The sequence below is a fragment of the Capra hircus genome, chromosome 3 (genome assembly GCF_001704415.2).
Source record: "Capra hircus breed San Clemente chromosome 3, ASM170441v1, whole genome shotgun sequence".
Taxonomy (NCBI): Eukaryota; Metazoa; Chordata; class Mammalia; order Artiodactyla; family Bovidae; genus Capra; species Capra hircus.
In genome coordinates, this window is record NC_030810.1 from 101423087 (window position 1) to 101443224 (window position 20138).

A 20138-nucleotide genomic window follows, 5' to 3' on the forward strand; every position below is an offset into this window, starting at 1 on the left:
AAGAGAATTCCAGAAAGACATCTATATTTCTGCTTCATTGACTCCACTAAAGCCTTTGACTGTGTGGATCACAACAAAATATGGAAAATTCTTCAAGAGGTGGGAATAGCAGACCATCTTACCTGCCTCCAGAAAAAAAAACCTGTATGCAGGTCAAGGAGAGATGAAACCAGTCAGTCCTAAAGGAAATCAACCCTGAATATTCTTTGGGAGGACTGATGCTGAAGCTGAAGCTGCAAGCCTCATTCCACGGGCAGACCTCTATTTTGTATTTAAAATGTGAATCTAAAACCTTGGAGGAAAGTGAAGTTGTTTCCGCCCGGTTTCGAACCGGGGACCTTTCGCGTGTTAGGCGAACGTGATAACCACTACACTACGGAAACCACACGACCACTTGTGTCTAGTGACATATTCAAGAACTGCATGTTTGAACACACCTGACCTTCAAATTTTCAAAGGAAGAGGACTCTGAAAACAATCCGTCAGGCAAGGATCTGCAGTTCCTGAAAGGGCCTGATTTAGGGTTCCTCGCCTCTCCCCGGGCGAGGTCCCTGTGTGCCAGCTTTGCGCCCAAGAGCAGAGGTCGCCTCCCCTGACTCCCCAGTTCTCAGAAGCCTCCGGAGCGGGGGGAGTAAGGTGCGTCTGAGCCCCAGGTTGGCCCCACGTCCGTCAAGGTGGACACAGCCCTTCCAGAGGCAGATCCAGTGCCTTGGAGTCCCTTTCATGGCGCCAGCGGGGACCTGGCTCGATGCTTCCAATCCACTCGGGAAACAGAGGACCGCCCTCCCCTCTGCCCCGCCTGACCCCGTGCGCTCCTCTCTCGCAGGCCTTTCAGAGCAGCGCTTCTCCGGCGCCGCCTAGCACCGGGGTTCCTCAGATTCCTGCCTCTGTGGCTGATGCTAGTCCTCTAGTTTCAGTCCAGACTTGCATCACGCTTTCACGTTTAGCAGGAACCGCCGCAAAGACTGAGGCTCGGGTCATTTGTTGAATTCCTTTGCCTACCAGGCCAGCATAAAGCCGCAGAGGAGCCAGGCGCGGTCCACGCAGATCTAACCGTCTTCATTCCAAACTTGAGATTCTGCTTGAAGGACCGCTTGTTTTACATTTTACAATGTCTGAAACGCCTCTTGTTTTCCTTTTATAATTTTGCTGTTCAACAGGTCGTGGAGCGCGAGTTTAAGAGAGGTAAAGGCGTTTTTGTTTTGTTTTGTTTTTTCAGAAAGCCGGTGTCTTGAAGGGTCTTCGTATGTACCTCACAGCAGGCAGAGTTTCTTTTCGCTGAAAGGGTTTAATGCAAGGTTGTCTGTGTGTCTGTCTGGTCTGGTTTCCTTTAGCAGTAGAGCTTCTCAATCTGGGGAATGCACGTGCCCTTTCCTCCAGCAGTGGCTTCTCCTCCTTTTCTCAGTGCAGCGTTGCCTTCGCGTCTGAGGTTCACGGGCTCAGACCCCGAGGCAGGCGCGGGCCGCATGCGCACCGGCCCCCAGGCCGCAGGGCTCTCCTGGTTCCGCGTGGACTCCGAGTGCGGTCGAGAGTGTGAGCGCGACAGCACCTCAAGCGCGCTAGAGGCCTGAGTTCCCAAAGAGGCAGACTTGAAAAGGGCTTTAGATCAGGGCGTTTCTCGAGATTTCGCCTTGCTTTCCTCCCCTGCAGGTCCTAGTTGTCACCTCCCACGTCCAGACAGAGGAGCGGATTCATCGTTTTCTGTCGCGTCCGGCATGCTGACGTCCCACGTGGACGGGACGAGGGTGAGGTGGTCCTCTCCCCGTCAGGGTGGACGCACAGCGGACGCCCGAGGGACCACAGACACACGGCTCCCTGCAGCAGAAATGGTGGGCACAGGGCTTCGGGGCCGGCGAGTGGAGCGCGCCGAGGGGACGGATCCATCCCCTGCCCCCGAAGGTGGACAAAGCGCAGCACACGCCCGCCCAACCCCTGGATCAGAGGTTCAGCCTCATCAAGAACTGGACAAGGTAGGCTCCGCAGGTCGTGAGGGAAGACCGGAATCCAGGTGTGGTGAGAGGTCAAGCTCTCTTTCTGAACCTAACTTGCGAAGCAGGGGCCACTTGGTTCTCAGCTGGTGAGGGGCGGGTCCATCTACTCCCTGATCTTGACCTGATTCGGGGCCTCCCTGATAGCGGCTCGAGGACGGCTGCTTTTCCTCCTGGATCAGCTCAATCCGCAGACCGACCTCTTCATCATTGTGTCTTGGCTGGAAACCGCGGTATAGAGTTGAATTCGTTCCCTTTTGTTCTCTGACTCAAATCAGATTGTCCCGCGGGTGTGCTGGGGTGAGGGAAAGCGAAGTGTCTTCACAAGGGACGAACTCTTGGTTTTCAGAGAATAATAGGTGTCACAGGTAGAGACGATGTAGCGGCCCAGATGAAAAGGTGAGGGGATATCAGGCGGTCAAAGTATCCTGCAGTCAGCTTTGTCCTGTGCCCTCTTGGATTCGCTGACTGTGGCTTGTTCTACAAGGTGACTCAGAGCAGAGAAAGATGGCTGGTTGTAGGCCCTATGGAGCTTTCTGGTTGTAAGGAACTGTTCCCCAGTTTCTTCAGTTTCAGTAGTGATCCAAGGACAGCAACACATCAGGCTTCCCTGTCTTCACCAAACCCTGGAGTTGTTCAAATGCATGTGTATTGAGTCGGTTGATGCCATCCAACATCTCATCCTCAGCCACCCACTCCTCCTCTTGCCTTCAATCTTTCCCAGCATCAGAGACTTTTACACTGAGTCAGCTCTTCCCACCAGGTGGCCAAAATATTGGAGCTTCAACTCAGCATTAGTCCTTCTGATGAGTATTCAGGACTGATTTCCTTTAGGATGGACTGGTTGGATCTCCTTGCAGTCCAAGGGGCTCTCAAGAGGCCTTCTCCAACACCAGTTTAAACGCATCAATTCTTTGGCTACTCAGTTTCCTTTATAGTCCAACTCTCACATCCATTACACGACTACTGGAAGAACCATAGCTTTGATTAGACGACCTGTTTGGCAAAGGAATATCTCTGGTTTTTAATATGCTGTCTAGGTTGGTCATAGCTTTTCTTCCAAGGAGCAAGCGTCTTTTAATTTCATGCGGTGGTCCCCATGTACAGTGATTTTGGAGCCAAGAAAATAAAGTCTCTCACTGTGTCCATTGTTTCCCCATCTATTTGCCATGAAGTGATGGGATCGGATGCCATGATCTTACTTTTTTTGGATGTTGATATTAAGCCAGCTTTTTCACTCTCCTCTTTCACTTTCATCAAGAGGCTCTTTACTTCCTTTCGCTTTCTGCATAAACCTGGTGTCGTCTGCATATATAAGGGTATTGATATTTCTTGCAGAAATGTAGATTCCAGCTTGTGCTTCATCCCAGGCAGCATTTCACATGATGTACTTTGCATAGAAGTTAAATAAGCAGGGTGACAGCACACAGTCTTGACATACTCCTTTCAGTTTGAACCAGTCCGTTCTTTCATGTCTGATTCTAACTGTTGCTTCTTGACCTGCATACAGATTTCTCAGGAGGCAGGTAAGGTGGTCTGGTATTCCCATCTCTTGAAGAATTTTCCACAGTTTGTTGTGATCCACACAGTCAAAGTCTTTGGCGTACTCAAGAAGCAGAAGTAGATATTTTTCTGGAACCTCTTGCTTTTACTATGAATCAACGGATGTCGCAATTGATCTCTGGTTCTCTGCCTTTTCTGAATCCAGCTTGCACATATGGACATTCTCAGTTTACATACTGTGAAGCCTCACAGTGAGAATTTTGACCATTACTTTGCTAACATGTGAGATGAGCGCAATTGTGTGGTAGTTGGAACATTCTTTGGCACTGCCTTTGTTTGGGAGTGGAATGAAAACCGACCTTTTCCAGTCCTGTGGCGCTGCTGAGTTTTCCAAATTTACGGGGATACTGAGTGCAGCATTTTAACAGCCAAGCCTCCCTGTCCATCACAAGAGTTTTTGAATGTTCTTCCCAATGGCCCATGAGTTATAAGTAGTCCAGTCTGTGTGGGGAGATCACTTACATACGATTGCTTGTCCTGTGTGGTGAGCACCAGGCGTTGTTCCAGGATCCTTTAAAAATGTTCTTTCCTTGGCCTCAGGCACTTTCTTCATAAGGATACCGGATCATTACTCTGCTGAATACTTGAGGGAGACCCTTTCATATCTCAGCATTCTCTGTCTCCCACTGTCTCATCACTGGACCTTTCTTCATGTTTCTTTTTTTATTATTAACTTTTATTTGAGTATAACTGCCTTAACGATGTGTTAATTATGATGTTGTGTTAATAGCCACAGTGAATCGGCTATACATATACATATATCCCCTCTTGTTAGGATTTCCTTCTCATTTAGGTAACCACAGAGCATCCAGTAATTCCCTATGCCATACACTCAGTTCAGTCGCTCAGTCATGTTTGACTCTTTGTGACCCCATGAACCGTAACACACCAGGCCTCCCTGTCCATCACCAACTCCCGGAGTCCACCCAAACCTATGTCCACTGAGTTGGTGATGCCATCCAACCATCTCATCCTCTGTCATCCCCTTCTTCTCCTGCCCTCAATCTTTCCCAGCATCAGGATCTTTTCAAATGAGTCAGCTCTTCGCATGAGGTGGAGAAAATATTGGAGATTCAGTTTCAACATCAGTCCTTCCCATGAACACCCAGGACTGATCTCCTTTAGGATGGGCTGGTTGGATCTCCTTGCCGTCGAGGGGACTCTCAAGAGTCTTCTCTAACACCACAGTTCAAAAGCATCAATTCTTCTGTGCTCAACCTTTCTTTATATCCAACTCTCACATCCATACACAACCACTGGAAAAACCATAGCCTTGACGTAGACGGACCTTTGTTGGCAAAGTAATATCTCTGCTTTTTAATATGCTGTCTAGGTTGGTGATAACTTTCCTTCCAAGGAGTAAGCATCTTTTAATATCATGGCTGCAGTCACCATCTGCAGTGATTTTGGAGCTCAGAAAAAGGAAGTCTGCCATGGTTTCTACTGTTTCCCCATCTATTTGCCATGAAGTAATGGGACTGGATGCCCTGATCTTAGATTTCTGATGTTGAGCTTTAAAACAACATTTTCACTCTCCTCTTTCACTTTCATCAAGAGGCTCTTTAATTCTTCCTCACTTTCTGCCATAAGGGCACTGTCATACATAGCATCAATAGTGTATATAGGTAAATCCTAATTTCCCAATTCCCCGAACTCCCCTTTCAGCTTTGATATCCATACCTTTGCTCTTTACATCTACTTTGCAAATAAGAATCACTGGATTTTGTCCTGTGAGCTCTAGCTGCCTTACTCTCTACCGAATTTCAGCTTCATCTCCAGAGTCAAATGAAAAATTGACCTGAAATCCTCCTCTTGGTGCCCAGCTTGGGAACTCACTGAAAGCAGGAAGGTGGGCCCATGACAAGACTCATCTTGTTTGTTTGTCACCTCTCAAGGCTTGCTATCCTTTGCTGCCTGATTTCCAGTGTCTTAGAAATCAGTATTTCACGTATTTTTGTGTTTTTTATTCCTTTGGGAGTGGGACAAAGGTGGAGAGTGAGATTTGGAAGGAGGGTTAATCTGATTTCTGTCACTGCACCTTGGCTAGAAACTGAAGGCATCTCTTTATGTTCTTAGTTTTCCCTGAAAAGATGTGCTAATTTATATTCCAGTGTATTTTGCCGACTCAAGGAAAGAGTCTTTTTCTTCACGGTCTTGCCGTCACAAGAAATTGTCAATACACCTGTCTGTTACTCTAACAAAGGGATTTGTGCCCTACTGACTCAACTTAGCGGCAGGTACAACGAAAAGACAATGTGTGCATTTCCCAGAGATTGCACATATTCAGCAGCTAAGCTTCCAAGCTGATTGGAAAGTATTCTAATAATTGTAACTGTTTTCAGTGGTGACCAAGTCATTGAGTCCAGACAAGACGAGCCAGAATGACTCTGGAGAGCCTCTTGCAGAGCAGCTTATGGATTACAGGATGTAAAAAAGCAAAAACAAAAACAAAAACAAAACAACCCCACTGGTCCCAGACATTTACCCTCTTCCCTCCATGAGTTGTATTTTGGCTTTGGTTGGATGCACACAATCTAATGGGGGGTCTCCCTCTGGTATATGGGTGCATTTGCAAGCCCGAGACTCTCTCTGTATGATATCTCAACAGTACGGGGCTACATCTGCAAAAAGTGTCTCATTTGAGACAAATTGTTGCAAGCTACAGAAACCTGGATCCTTAGAGTTCTTGGTTCCCCTTCCACTGATTCCTCAGTTGAAGTTGGTGACGAAAGAAGAGCTCTTCGGATTTTCCGTACTCAGTCGAGATGTCTCTAGGTTCTAGGACATTTCTCTCTGCCCTTTTCTCTCCCTTTTGGAGTTTGTGCCTTTCTGTCCCTTATACTCTAGACCTCTGTGGATCTTACCCACATTCTGTCCTCTTCATCAGTTTTCCGGAACTGTGCATTAGGAGTCCTTCAGTCAGCAAGCACTTAGTAGGTGCTCACCAGGTACCAGGCCGTTCTCCTGGAAAACTGCTGTATCAGGAGTAAAGTCAAGGTCCCACTCCTTGGTCCATTCACACCAGGAGGCATCAAAAATAAGATACACACACACACCACACACACACAAATAAGAATCACAGCAGGAGAACAACCTGCCATGTTCTTCTCAGGTTCATCTGCCTGCCAGCACCTAAGGACCCCAGCAGTGACTAAAAAAAGAATTACATACCACATGGGAAAATCGGTGACTTGAGATCTAGAAGGCAGGTAACTAAGAATCAGGAATTTTTTTTTTTTTTAATAAAGGGGTACTTTAGGTAAGCAATAGGTCTTAACTTAGAGAGTCCATGTGTTGTACTCTTCTTCAAGTGATGTATGGCTACATTCAGGAATATCTCCTAAAGGTACTGACACATTCTCTTTTAGCTGGTAATCGAGAACTCTCCTATAAAATCGAGAGCTGCCCTACAAAAATATGGGCATTATTATTTCTACTTAATTAGAAATTCTCCAGGCAAAGATTATTCTTTAATTGAACCAATTTAATATCAAAGAACTTAAAGTTAATGATATATCTTCAAATCGCGATTGGAGCTGAGTCGTGTCTGATAAATGCTGCTTAGAATCACACATTAGATGATACCTAAAAACGCTGACCCCAAATTGAAAGGGGAATAATTAAGTCACTATGATTTCTTAACTCAAAAGACTTAATCCTGTTTTAAAAGATTTTATATGGTATATTTAATTTACTGGGACACATAATTTTAAATTTTATAAATAATAAATCTGAAAGTAACCATGAGGTAGTTTTTAGACCCAAATAATTAAAGTAGTGTGGTGCATACCAAGAGTCATCTCTGGGAGCATGACAGGACAAATATTTTCTATGTAATTATACATCAAGTATTAGAATTCTCTAGCGTGTTAAAAGTATTCGAGAGTCATCCTTATTATCAACTTAAATTTTATTCTTGTTTGTAGCATGGAGAGCTCTAATATCTCTGAAGCTAAACCTTTTTTATATTCCTGAGTTACATTTCAGCAAAACAAAGTTAAAGGAAAAAACAAAAAAAGACCCACGTGGTTGCTATTCACTGAGATAGAAAAGGTGGTTCAGAACTCCGCTTTGGAGAGAGGCTGAATGACATACGTGTGGGAAAGCTGGGTGCCTCTGTGCTTGAATTCAGACTGGACCTGGGACTGGGTCAAGGCCAGAACACAAGACTAAGCATTCTTGTCCTAGGGCAGCCACCCAACCGACAGCACCCACACAGCAGTTCTGGGAAGCTTTTGAGAATATTCCCCTCTCTTTGCAGCATTTCCCATCTGGTTCTCCATCCTCCAACCACACGGAAGGATTCTTCCCCTCTGTGTCCTGACAGAACACGTTATGCTCCCTGCAGGGCACAGGGAGCCAGGCAGGAGCCAAGGGGGCAGCTGCACTGCCTCGATGGGTTTCTAGCAAAGGAGCGTGGAAATCCCATGGACAGAGGAGCCTGGTGGGCTAGAGTCCGAGGGGTCGCAAAGAGTTGGGCAAGACTCAGCCGGTGAGCATCGAGCACCAGGCGGTTCCACCACTCCGACGGATCCAAAGCACACCTGAGTGCCCGCCAAAGCAACCCGCAGGAGGCCAGAGGGCAGAGGGCAGCCGGCGCCGCGGAGGGCGGAGGATGAAAGCCTAGACCATCCTACAAGCACAGGGCCTGAGTGGCCTGCACTTGAGAAAGACCTGAGTAAACCTCCATCTAGGTTACCCTTGCAAACACTCTCTCTTCAGTGGCATTGGTGGTTCAGTGGTAGAATTCTCGCCTCCCACGCGGGAGACCCGGGTTCGATTCCCGGCCAATGCATTGTGGTTGTCTTTCTTTTGGTCCTCGCTGGTTCCATACAGGAGACCTGGGCTGGGAGATTCCCCTGGAGAAGGAAATGGCAACCTACTCCAGTATTCTTGCCTGGAGTAATCGGTCCAAGGGATGGAAAAAAGTCCAAAAGGACTGAGCGACTACCACACATATAGCTTCTCTACATCCTACAGAGAGCGGATTCCAGGTGCCTGAAGGGCCAAGAGGGCCCTCTTCCGGACGGTAAAGCTGTTCGCTGGCCTTGGAAGACAGGTCCCACAGAAGTTAGCTTTGAGAGGGACGCCAAAACAAAGGAACAATCCCGAGATATCCGCACGTTACTATCAAGTGATGTCATAACTCTCATCCAAAGAAAGAATGTGATGTTAACTGGGCACTTAGGTACAGAATATAGGATGTTCATATTCCTGCAAACTTTTGGTATCTTACAAAAGCTTTTGGCTTGGGATTTTAATGAATTTTTGGAACGGAAGCCTCACATTCTCTTTGAATGGAAATTCTGTTAAGTAAGAGTCTGGGTTTACCATGCCAGGAGAAAAGAGTGGAGGCCAGAGCTGGCCAGCCCAGGCTGTCCATGGCATCTCAGCTCCAACAGCCAGCCTGAGGTCCAGGACCCTGAGGCCCGCACTCAGCGGCATTTAGAAACTCTGTGCAGAAATGTTCTGCACTGGACCTTTAAGCAAAATACAGTCCCGATCTGGGCAGGAAGAGAGAGACTCGTGTGCATGCAGACGCTGGAAGAAAGAAAGCTTTCCCTGACCGGGAATCGAACCCGGGCCGCGGCGGTGAAAGCGCCGAATCCTAGCCACTAGACCACCAGGGAGCTGTAGACAAACAACCTTGTTTAGCCTCTGCAGGTGAAAGGTGAGTGGAAGATGACCCTTCGGAAAGTCAGCAAGCTGGAAAGGCGACGTCGCAGCGGCCCAGGGCTGTGTGCAGCTGTGCAAGGCTCCCAGCCCTGCCCTCGCGGCTCATCGGCCTTCACCTCTCCTTTCCTGGGCGTCGCTTTTGCTCTGGGGCAACGACACAAAGTAGCGGACTGGGTCCCTCCTGGTCTAGCGGTAGCGCTGCGTGCTGCCGAGCCCAGGTCTTGCTCTCTTTGTGAACCTCGGTTTTCTCTGTCGTCAGGCTCGGTGATGGGTGGCGGATGATGAGTGGATCCGTCCACCTCCAGATCTCCTAGCGCTGAATAAAGAGACTTGCAGGTGGTCACCACCTCTTCCTCCAGCTGCGTCCCCTGCCGCACCCCGTGCCTTTCGCGCCTGTTGGTTTTGCCAATGAGAAGGCACACCTCCGGGAGGGAAAAAGAGAGAGAAAGCCTGTTTCCGCCCGGTTTCGAACCGGGGACCTTTCGCGTGTGAGGCGAACGTGATAACCACTACACTACGGAAACGCGACAACCCCTATTCCTGAACACTGTATCCATGAAATCCCCAGGTCCCGCCACCACGAACCACACCACCAACTCTTATGACTCAAAGAGGAACCTTGGAGCCCCAGGCTCTCTCAGGCACGGAGACGGCGGCTCCTGAGGGCCCTGCTTTAGGGTTCCCCCTCTTCCCTGAAGTGAGGCCCCTCGGGCCCCCACAGGTGGCCTTCGGGGCCCCGCACCCAACGCAGAATCCTCAGATCCTCAGCTGCGCACCCTGAGTTCAGGGGTCGCCCCCGCCGACTCCCCGGCTCCCGGCAGCAGCAGGAGGCGGGGACGGTGGGTGCGCCCGAGGCCCAGGTGACCCCGAAACCCAGCGGTGTGGAAGCCGCCCCTCCCGGGCTGCGGACCCGCGCCTCGGTGGTCCTCTTCTCGGCGCCGGCGATCAGCGCTCCGTGCTCTCAGGAATGACCGACGCTTCCAATCCACCCGGGACGCGCCCTCGCCGCTGTTCCTTTAGCACCTGACTCCTGTGCTCTTTCTCTGGAAAGTCCGTTGGGCGCATCACTTCTCCGGTGTCCTCCTGGCAAAAGGGAGTCTCTTTGGTGTTGCCTAAAATGGCACCCCCACCGTCCCTGGGTGGGCTCGAACCACCAACCTTTCGGTTAACAGCCGAACGCGCTAACCGATTGCGCCACAGAGACAGCATTACAGGGTTCACTGGGACTCTCTATGGAGTAGACACTCATTCCCGGGGTGAGCGCTCTGTCCGCCAGAAAAACGGTGCCACTTCCCTGCCCCTACCCGCCACAGATGCCAGCGCTACCAGAGAAACCGCCATCCAGACCTCGAAACCTTCCAGGCCTGAACCAATATAGATCCAAGGACTGCTGAACACCGGCTTGCTCCCATGATGGCTCTTCCCGTTTCCTTGCCTACACCGAACGAATGAGTTTGCCCACCCTGGCAAAGGCCTCCGGGGCAGAGGTTGGGCTCAGTTTCCTGCGTCCACCAGGCGGTTTCCACCAGAGTGGGCTTCCCTTGGGGTTCAGATGGTAAGAATCCGTCTACAATGCAGGACACCCTGGTTCAATCCTTGATTTTGGAAGATCCCTGGAGAAGGGAATAGTCACCCACTGCAGTATTCTTACCTGGAGAATTTGGACAGTGGAGCCTGCAGCCTATAGTCCCTAGGGACACAATGAGTTGAACAGGACTGAGAGACATTGACTTCTCTTTAAGTGAGTATAGCTCGTTTCTCTGAGTGTTTTCTTTAAATGGTTATTTTTACTCACATTGTAAATTTAACAAATATACACTTGTTGTGAGAACAACTTCAGTTCAGTTCAGTTCAGTTCAGTCCCTCAGTCGTGTCCGACTCTTTGTGACCCCATGAATCACAGCACGCCAGGCCTCCCTGTCCATCACCATCTCCCGCAGTTCACTGATACTCACGTCCATCGAGTCCGTGATGCCATCCAGCCATCTCATCCTCTGTCGTCCCCTTCTCCTCCTGCCCCCAATCCCTCCCAGCAGCAGAGTCAACTCTTCACATGAGGTGGCCAAAGTACTGGAGCTTCAGCTTTAGCATCATTCCTTCCAAAGAAATCCCAGGGCTGATCTCCTTCAGAATGGACTGTTTGGATCTCCTTGCAGTCCAAGGGACTCTCAAGAGTCTTCTCCAACACCACAGTTCTAAAGCATCAATTCTTCGGTGCTCAGCCTTCTTCACAGTCCAACTCTCACATCCATACATGACCACAGGAGAAACCATAGCCTTGACTAGACGGACCTTAGTTGGCAAAGTAATGTCTCTGCTTTAGAATATACTATCTAGGTTGGTCATAACTTTTCTTCCAAGAGGTAAGCGTCTTTTAACTTCATGGCTGCAGTCTCCATCTGCAGTGATTTTGGAGCCCCCCGCCCCAAAATATCTGACAGTTTCCACCATTTCCCCATCTATTTCCGATGAAGTGATCTGACAAGATGCCATGATCTACATTTTCTGAATGTTGAGCTTTAAGCCAACTTTTTTTCTCCTTCTTTCACTTTCATCAAGAGGCTTTTTAGCTCCTCTTCACGTTCTGCCATAAGGGTGGTGTCATCTGCATATCTGAAAGTCATTGATGTTTCTCCCGGCAATCTTGATTTCCAGCTTGTGTTTCTTCCAGTCCAGCGTTTCTCATGATGTGCTCTGCATAGAAGTTAAATAAGCAGGGTGACAATATACAGCCTTGACGTACTCCTTTTCCTATTTGGAACCAGTGTGTTGTTCCATGTCCAGTTCTAATTGTTGCTTCCTGACCTGCATACAGATTTCTCAAGAGGCAGGTTAGGTGGTCTGATATTCCCATCTCTTTCAGAATTTTCCACAGTTTATTGTGATCCATACAGTCAAAGGCTTTGGCATAGTCAATAAAGCAGAAATAGATGTTTTCCTGGAACTCTCTTGCTTTTTCCATGGTCCAGCGGATGTTGACAATTTTATCTCTGGTTCCTTACCCGTCTCCAAATTAGAAATATATGAAGAATAAAAGAAGAGTTCTCCTGCCTCCATTCCCACTCCACCACTGACAAACTTTATATGTTACAGGTAAGAGATGGTGGCGGCTTAGGAGTGTGATGAGCACTGTGAGAAAACTAAGGGACCCAGGAAACCCCGCCTCCTGCCCTGACAACCGTCTGCCCACTCTGGGCTACGGCAAAAGGGTGAAGGCAAAGAAAAAGAAAATAACACTCTTATTTGCAGAAATTTTGCCTCCAGATGGGACACTCTGGTTAACCTAAACAGAATATGCTGGTTTGTGGTAGGGACCTAGGGCGTCCTCCCTGGCACAAAACCTAAAGTGGATTTCACTTCATTTTCTGAGGTGAGAGTGAGCTGAGTCGATCAAAGGAGAGGAGCAGAGAGAAAGCGAGAGGGATGAGCACCCACAGGAGTCAACCATATTGGAGTCTCCTCCGGGCCTTAGAAGAACTATGCCCTGAGCTTATAGGGTGGGACGTATGGAGGCTAAAGAAGCATATCCCGTTCTCTGGCGATGGAGGCCAGGTGGCTCCTGAGGGGTTCCATGGTGTAATGGTGAGCACTCTGGACTCTGAATCCAGCGATCCGAGTTCAAATCTCGGTGGGACCTTTCTGCCTAGTTAGAAGAAGAACACTTTTACTCTCCCGAATCGGACCCGCGAGGTCTCCCTGCCCCTCAGTCGGCGTGGTTCACACGGACACGGCGGACAGGTGTGGGACCGACCTGGGGCGTCCTCGCTGGACCCGGGCGGCTCTGCCCATCTCTGCCCTCCAAGCCCCGGCCAGGGGCGCAGAGGCCCAGCCACTACCGCCCCCTTGTCGGGTCCCCTGGGCCTCTGGAATGAAAAGGCAGAGGCTGAGCCACTTGGAGTCCTTCCCCGCCGAGGGGGCTTCCCACTGCGAGTCTTGTAACTGCACGGTTGTCCTTGAGAGTAAATGGTTGCGGGGATGAGCTGCCATGTGAGATATTCGCATATTAGATGATTATCGAAAAACATTTACCCCCATGTTGAAAGGAGAATATAAGTAACTATGATTTCTATAACTAAAAGACTTAATCTTCGTCAGAAAATATATCGTATATTTAAATTTCTGTGGCACATAATTTTGAATTTTATAAATGGAAATATTTTTTGGAATTAGAGTTTGCTTATGGGAAACAAAGCAATACAGGACATTTAGGCAGTTCTTTCATTAGGATTTTGAATAGAAAATAAATGCAAGACTTCTACAATCTGGAATAGTATGGCACCAATATTTTCCACATTTTTAGAAAATCTGAAAGTCAACATGAAGTAGTTTTTAGACCAAAATTATTAAAGCTGGGTAAGGCATACCAGGAGTCATCTCTGAGAATATGACAGGACAAATATTTTCTATACAATTATACATCAATTATTAGAATTATCTAGAGTGTTAAAAGTATTCAAGATTCATCCTTACTATCAATTTGAAAGTTTTCTTGAACGTAGCCTGGAGAGCACTCATTTATCTAAAGCTAAACGTTTTTTTATATTCCTGAGTTACATTTCAGGAAAACACAAAGTTCAAGGGAAAAAAAAAAAAAACCCCACGTGGGTTGTATTCACTGAGATAGAAAAGGTGGTTCAGCTACCGACTTTGGAGAGAGGGCGAGTGGAATATGTGTGGTAAAGCTGGATGCCTCTGTGCTTGAATTTGGACTGGACCTGGGACTGGGTCAAGGCCAGAAGAACACAAGACTAAGCATTATTATCTTGGGGCTTAGACCCACCTGACAGTGTTGTAGCCATGCGTTCCGGGATACAAACTCACTCAGATGGACAATGCAGATAGTGGAATGCAGTTTATTACACCGGCGGGCCCAAGGCAGAGTCTCCTCTTAGCCAAGGACCCCGACCAGCATTTGTGAAAATCTTTTATACCCCATGTGTACGTGTCTGAACCCACCACCCAAATTCCTTGAGACTTACATAAACCAAGGAAAATACAATCCAAATAACCCCATCATTCACGTGCTATGTGCTCATGTGCTCAAACAGTCAAACAATTAAGCCAATAATCAATAAACCCGACGTTACACTCTGATTGATACAGAAAAATTTATGGCCTCTCTGGAGGAAGGGGTGATTAGTGTATGTTTTCTCTTAGGCGGTGAGTAACCTAGATCTGATCTTCAAGGTTCCCCTGGCTGGAGGGGGTCTTATCCTTCTGTTGTTGTTTTCATAGGCACTAAACACAGAGTTCAGAGTCCATTGGAAAGGTGGCCGAGCATGATCAGCATGAACAGGCCTAAGAGGGAGTCCAGGCCCTATGAACTCCTTCTTCAAGAGCACCCACACAACAGTCCTAGAAAGCTCTTGAGGATACTCCCTCTCCTTGGACACGTATCCCATCTGGTTCTCTATTCCACCAGCCACAGGGAAGGACTTTTCACCTCTGTGTCCTTGCAGAACACTTTATGATCCCTGCAGGACACAGGGAGCCAGGCAAGAGTGGAGGGGGCAGCTGCACTGACCCAATGGGTTCCAGCCAAAGTAGCAGGAAAATCCCATAGAAAGAGGAGCCTGACTGGCTACAGTTCATGGGGTTGAAAAGAATCAGACATGACTGAGCCAGTGGGGGTGAGGACGAGGTGGTTCCACCAATCAGATGATCAAAACACCGCTGACTGCCCACCAAAGCAACCTGCAAGAGGCCAGAGGCAGCCAGTGCTGCGGAGGGCAGAGGATGAAAGCCTAGGACCAGCCTCCAAGCACAGGGCATGACAGGCCTGCCTGCACTTGGAAATCAGCTGAATAAAACACCATCTAGGATATTCTTTTAAAAAGTCTCTCAGTAGGGGCGTTGGTGTGTTCAGTGGTAGAATTCTCGCCTATCACGTGGGAGACCCAGTTTGATTCTCTGGTCAAGCATTGTGGTCAGTGTTTGTTTGGGCTTCCTTGGTGGCTCAGATGGTAAAGAATCTGCCTGCAATACAGGAGACCTGGGTTGGAAAGATCCCCTGGAGAAAGAAATGACAACCCACTCCAGTAGTCTTGCCTGGAGAATCTTATGGACAGAGGAGCATGGTGAGCTACAGTCCAAAGGGATCTCAAAAAGTCCGACATGACTGAGCAACTAACACACATACCCTCTCTACATCCAAAAGAGACCAAATTCCAGGTTCTGAAGGGCCAAGAGGGCCCTCTTCTGGACGGCCAAGCTGTTCCCTGTCCTTGGAAGACAGGTCCCACAGAAGATAGCTTTGAGAGGGACACCAAAGTAAAGGAACGATCCTGAGATGTCGGCATGTTATTATCAAGTGATGTCATAACTCTTACATGAGGAAAGAATATGATGTTAACTGGTTTGGTCCTTCTCTTTGAATGGAAACTCTGTAAGTTAAAACTCTGGGTTTAACCATGCCAGGAGGAAAAAGTGGAGGCCAGAGCTGGCCAGCCCAGGCTGTTCACGGCATCTCAGCTCCAACAGCCAGCCTGAGGTCAAGGAACCTGAGGCCTGGACTCAGCGGCATTTAGAAACTCTGTGCAGAATGTTCTGCACTGGACCTTTAAGCAAAATATAGTTCCGATCTGGGCGGGAAGAGAGTGACTTGTGTGCGTGCAGACCCTGGAAGAAAGAAGTTTTCCCTGACCGGGAATCGAACTCTGGCCGCGGGCTGGTGAGAGAGCGGAATCCTTCGCCATTCAGTAGACCACCAAGGAACTGTAGAGAAGAGGTTATTTTCGCTTCTTCAGGAGAAAGTATGAGTGTAAGAATCGTCAGAAAGCAGTGTAATCGTCAGAATACCTCAGCGGCCTGACTGCTGAGCCTGCTTGCCTAACCTCCTGCTTTCGCCTTTGCCGATGCAAAATGCAAATCTCCGCGGTTGGGTGGTGGGGGTAGGGGAGAGCAACCTGTTTCCGTCCGGTTTCGATCCGGGACCTTCCGCGTGTGAGGCGAACGTGATAACCACTACACTACGGAAACGGGTCAACCTCCGTTACTTAACACTGTATCCATGAAATCCCGGATGCTGCCACCAGCATCCACACCACCAAATTGTAACACTCAAACAGGAACCTGGAAGCCCTGCTTTAGGGTTCCTCATCTCCCCTCAAGAGAGGACCCTCGGGCCCCCATAGGCTGCATTCGGGGTCCCGCACCCAACGTAGAGGCCTCAAACCCTTAACTCCGCACCCGAGCTCAGGGGTCGCCCCAGCCGATTGCCGAGCTCCCGGAAGCCGCAGGAGGCGGGGACGGTGGGTGCGTCTAGGCCAGGAGACTCCGCTGCCCAGCGGTGTGGAGGCCGCCCCTCCCGCGCCGCGGGCCCGCGCCTCGGTGGCCCTCGTCATGGCGCAGGCGGTCAGCATTCTGGGGTCTCAGGAATGGTCGACGCTTCCAATCCCCCGGGACCCGCCCTCTCCGCTGCTCCTTTGTTCCTGACTCCTGTGCTCTTTCTCTGCATGCCGGCTCGCCGCTGCACTTTCTGGTGTTCTCCTGGAGAAAAGGAGTCTCTTTGGTGGTCTCTAAAATGTCACCCCACTGTCCCTGGGTGGGCTCAAGCCACCAACCTTTACGGTTAACAGCCGAACGCGCTAACCGATTGCGCTGCGGAGACAGCAGTACGGCCATTCCTGGAGTCTTTGGAGTGGACACTTCTTCCTAGGATAAGACCCCTGCCCCCAGGGAAACGGTGCCATTTCCGTGCCTTCTACTGACCACAGATGCCAGAGCCCCCAGAGATACCAGGGGCCAGGGCTCCAATCCTGCGGGCTTGAACCGAAATAGATCCATGGACAGCTGAACACAGGTGGGCTCCCGTGATGGCTCTTCCCACTTCCTCGCCTACACCCAATGAGTGAGAGTTTGCCCACCCTGGCATAGGCCTCCGGGGCTGTGCTTAGGTCTCCCGTGTCCACCAGGGGATTTCCACCAGAGTGGGCTTCCCTGGGGCTCAGACGGTGAGAATTCGCCTGCAGTGGAGCACACCCGCGTTCAATCCCTGGTTTGGGACTGTCCCCTGGAGGAGGGCGTGCAACCCACTCCAGTATTCTTGCCTGGAGAATCCCCATGGACGAGGAGCCTGGCGGGCTAAGTCCATGGGTGGCAAAAAGTCGGACAGGACTTAGCGACTAAGCACTGAGTCTCGGAGATGGTCGTTCTGTGTCCGCAAGCCGGTGACAGAGTCGGGCAGTCACTGGGATGCTCTAGGACTTGGATGAATACATTATCGTCTTTAGCCCTCGTCCCATGAAGACCGTTGATAATGGAAATACAGAAAAGTTTTCGAAGTGAACGGTTCTTTTTAAAAGCCTTCATCCCAGTTTTTGGAATCTGCAGCATCCAGTGGGTGAGCAATGGAAAGGCCCCCGGAGCAGCCCCAGCTGAGTGGAGCTCCCGCATTCCAGCCTGGGTAGCCTGCGTTCTGTGAGGTCCACCTGGGAGCGGGAAAGGGTGAAAACCAAGCTGGGAAGTCTGGTTTGGGAGGAAGGCATTGAGACCTCCCAGGAGGCTGGGCAGGAATCCTTAGAGCTGAACATTGTTTCAGTCTGGTAGCAGAGTGGGGAAGGAGGGAAAGGGCTGGTGCAGGCAAGAATCAAGGAGGCCTAAGGAGAGGGGAGGAAGGAGAGAATAAAAGAATTTGTGCTTCTACCCTTCCCCCCTCCCTCTCTTGCCTTCTCTCTTCTTGGTCTTCTTCCCATCCCTACAACTGAGAAATCTTGATACACCCACTTCTGAGAAGAGAGACCCAACTATCTGTGCTCGGGTGCACAAATTCTGGGTTGTAAAAATAGTTCTGTCCTTATGTGGCCTTAGACAAATAAAGAAAATTTCTTGTGCCTCCCTTCTTTCTGTTTTAAAATGGGAGGAATGAAAGCATTTGTTGTCAGATGTGCCTGGATTTAGAAACTACTGGATGAATCATATTATCAGCTGTGAAATCATTTTGTTGTCACTATTCTCAGAATCTTTTGACAAACTCTATGCTTATTTATTTCACCTTGAATTAACTTGATACTTCTATAAATTTCTGTAAACGGAATCAAGACAATGGCTCCCATGATTGCTCTTGCAGTTTGGTCCGTAAGTTTTCTTGAAGTTTGCTCAGATGTAGCTGGACCACCCTTCATTGCCAGTTCTCTGCTTGTGGATCAGGATCGATATGCAGTCTCGATGAAATGGGAAGAACACACATCTCCACCCATCCCACTTCTAACCTTACCTGATTCTGTCCTTGCCCCTTGTGAGAGCCCAGTTCTCCACATTTCCTGGCCATTCTGCGATCACTCAACATCCTTTCTATGGATTTATTATCTTCCTTTATGAGTCAAAGTCCATTTCAGGTCCTTGTGCCCATAAACCTTGACTTTGTGTTGTTTGTTACCACTCAACAGCTTGATTTTCCAAAAAGAAGATGCATATTCTCACCCTGGAGCCGTGAACTTCCTCCTCATAACAAGAGCCTCCCCTTTGCCTCCTTCCTCCTTGAGTCAACCTCTCTGTCCAGTCTTTTGGAACAAAATACATCTCCAGGCAATACTAGCCATCCTTCTGTGTTTTTTGGCCAGCCAAAAACTGGTGTTATTTTTTTCTGTTATGTATATTGGCTTAGGGAAGAAACACTTTTCTTAGGATACAATGAAGAAGTAAAGATTATTATTCTGAGCCCTGATAGGATTTATACCTATTATACATGCAAATATTTAATGTGTTGGTATTTTGGGTACATAAGTACTGTCTATACTGTAAGACAACTTGACTGTGCATCCTCTATGATTCAGCAATCAGTGCTCTTGAGTACCTTGATATTTGTATGCCTTTTTTAAAACTGCAATTTCTAGATTTGATATGTTAAGAAATGGAAGAGAAACTGATTTGACTGACCTGACCAAACAGTCTGTGACTGCCTAAGTGTCAGAGCCGTGCCTCATGTCCTCCACATGCGGTTGATTTTGAGTCACCCCAGGTTAGTTTGGGACTTCCCTAGTGGCTCAGCAGGTAAAGAATCTGCCTGCAGTCCAAGAGACCCAGGTTAAATCCCTGGGTTGGGAAGGTCCCCTGGAGAAGGGAATGGCCACCCCCTCCGGTATTCTTGCCTGGAGAATCTCCTGGACAGAGGAAGCTGGCATGCTCCAGTCCATGGGGTCACAAAGTAAGACAAGACTGAGCGAGGTTCATTTCACTTCTAGGTGAGTATAGCTGGTTTCTCTGAGTGTTTGATGTAAATGGTTATTTTTACTTATACTGTAAATCTAACAAATACACACTTGTTGTGAGAAAACCTTACCCCTCCCAAATCAGAAATGTGTGAAGAAAAGGAGAGTTCTCTTGCCTCCATTCCCACTTCACTGCTGACACACTTTACATGTTAAAGATAAGAGGTGGTGGCGGCGGCTTTGGAGTGTAATCTGTACTATGGGAAAACTAAGGGACCCAGGAAATCCCACCTCCTGCCCTGACAGCCATCTGCCCTCTTGGAGCAATGAGAAAAGGGTGAAGGCAAGGAAAAGGCAAATAACACTCTTACTTGCAGAAATTTTACCTCAAGATGGGTCATTCTGCTTAACCAGGGCAGAATATGTAGTTGATAATGGAGAGCTAGGGAACTCTTCCCTGGCACAAAAACCCAAAGTGGATTTTACCTCATTTTCTGAGTGAGAGTGAACTGAGCCTATCAAAGGAGAGGAGCAGAAAGAAAGCAAAAGGGATGTGCACCTCCCTGTGTTCAAGTCTTGGGAGTAGAAGGGGACATACAGAGGCTGAAGAAGCAGATACCCTTTCCCTGGCAGTGGAGAGAAGGTAGCTGCCAAAGAGGTTCCATGGTGTAATGGGAGGACCCTGGATCCAGCTATCGAGTTCAAATCTCATGGAACTTTTCTGTTTTATTAGGAAAGTTGTCCCTGTGACTAAATTGGTGAT

At 48.7% G+C, this 20138-nt stretch overlaps 7 non-coding genes across 7 annotated transcripts; 2 read left to right on the forward strand and 5 right to left on the reverse strand.

The window, feature by feature from the left end:
• On the reverse strand, positions 311 to 383 carry TRNAV-AAC. The gene has a single exon. It is a non-coding gene; the product is annotated as a tRNA-Val (tRNA).
• TRNAG-CCC lies at positions 8276 to 8346 on the forward strand. Its single transcript has one exon. It is a non-coding gene; the product is annotated as a tRNA-Gly (tRNA).
• On the reverse strand, positions 9110 to 9181 carry TRNAE-UUC. Its single transcript has one exon. It is a non-coding gene; the product is annotated as a tRNA-Glu (tRNA).
• TRNAV-CAC lies at positions 9679 to 9751 on the reverse strand. The gene has a single exon. It is a non-coding gene; the product is annotated as a tRNA-Val (tRNA).
• TRNAN-GUU lies at positions 10358 to 10431 on the reverse strand. Its single transcript has one exon. It is a non-coding gene; the product is annotated as a tRNA-Asn (tRNA).
• Positions 12793 to 12864, forward strand: TRNAQ-CUG. The gene has a single exon. It is a non-coding gene; the product is annotated as a tRNA-Gln (tRNA).
• Positions 16134 to 16205, reverse strand: TRNAV-CAC. The gene has a single exon. It is a non-coding gene; the product is annotated as a tRNA-Val (tRNA).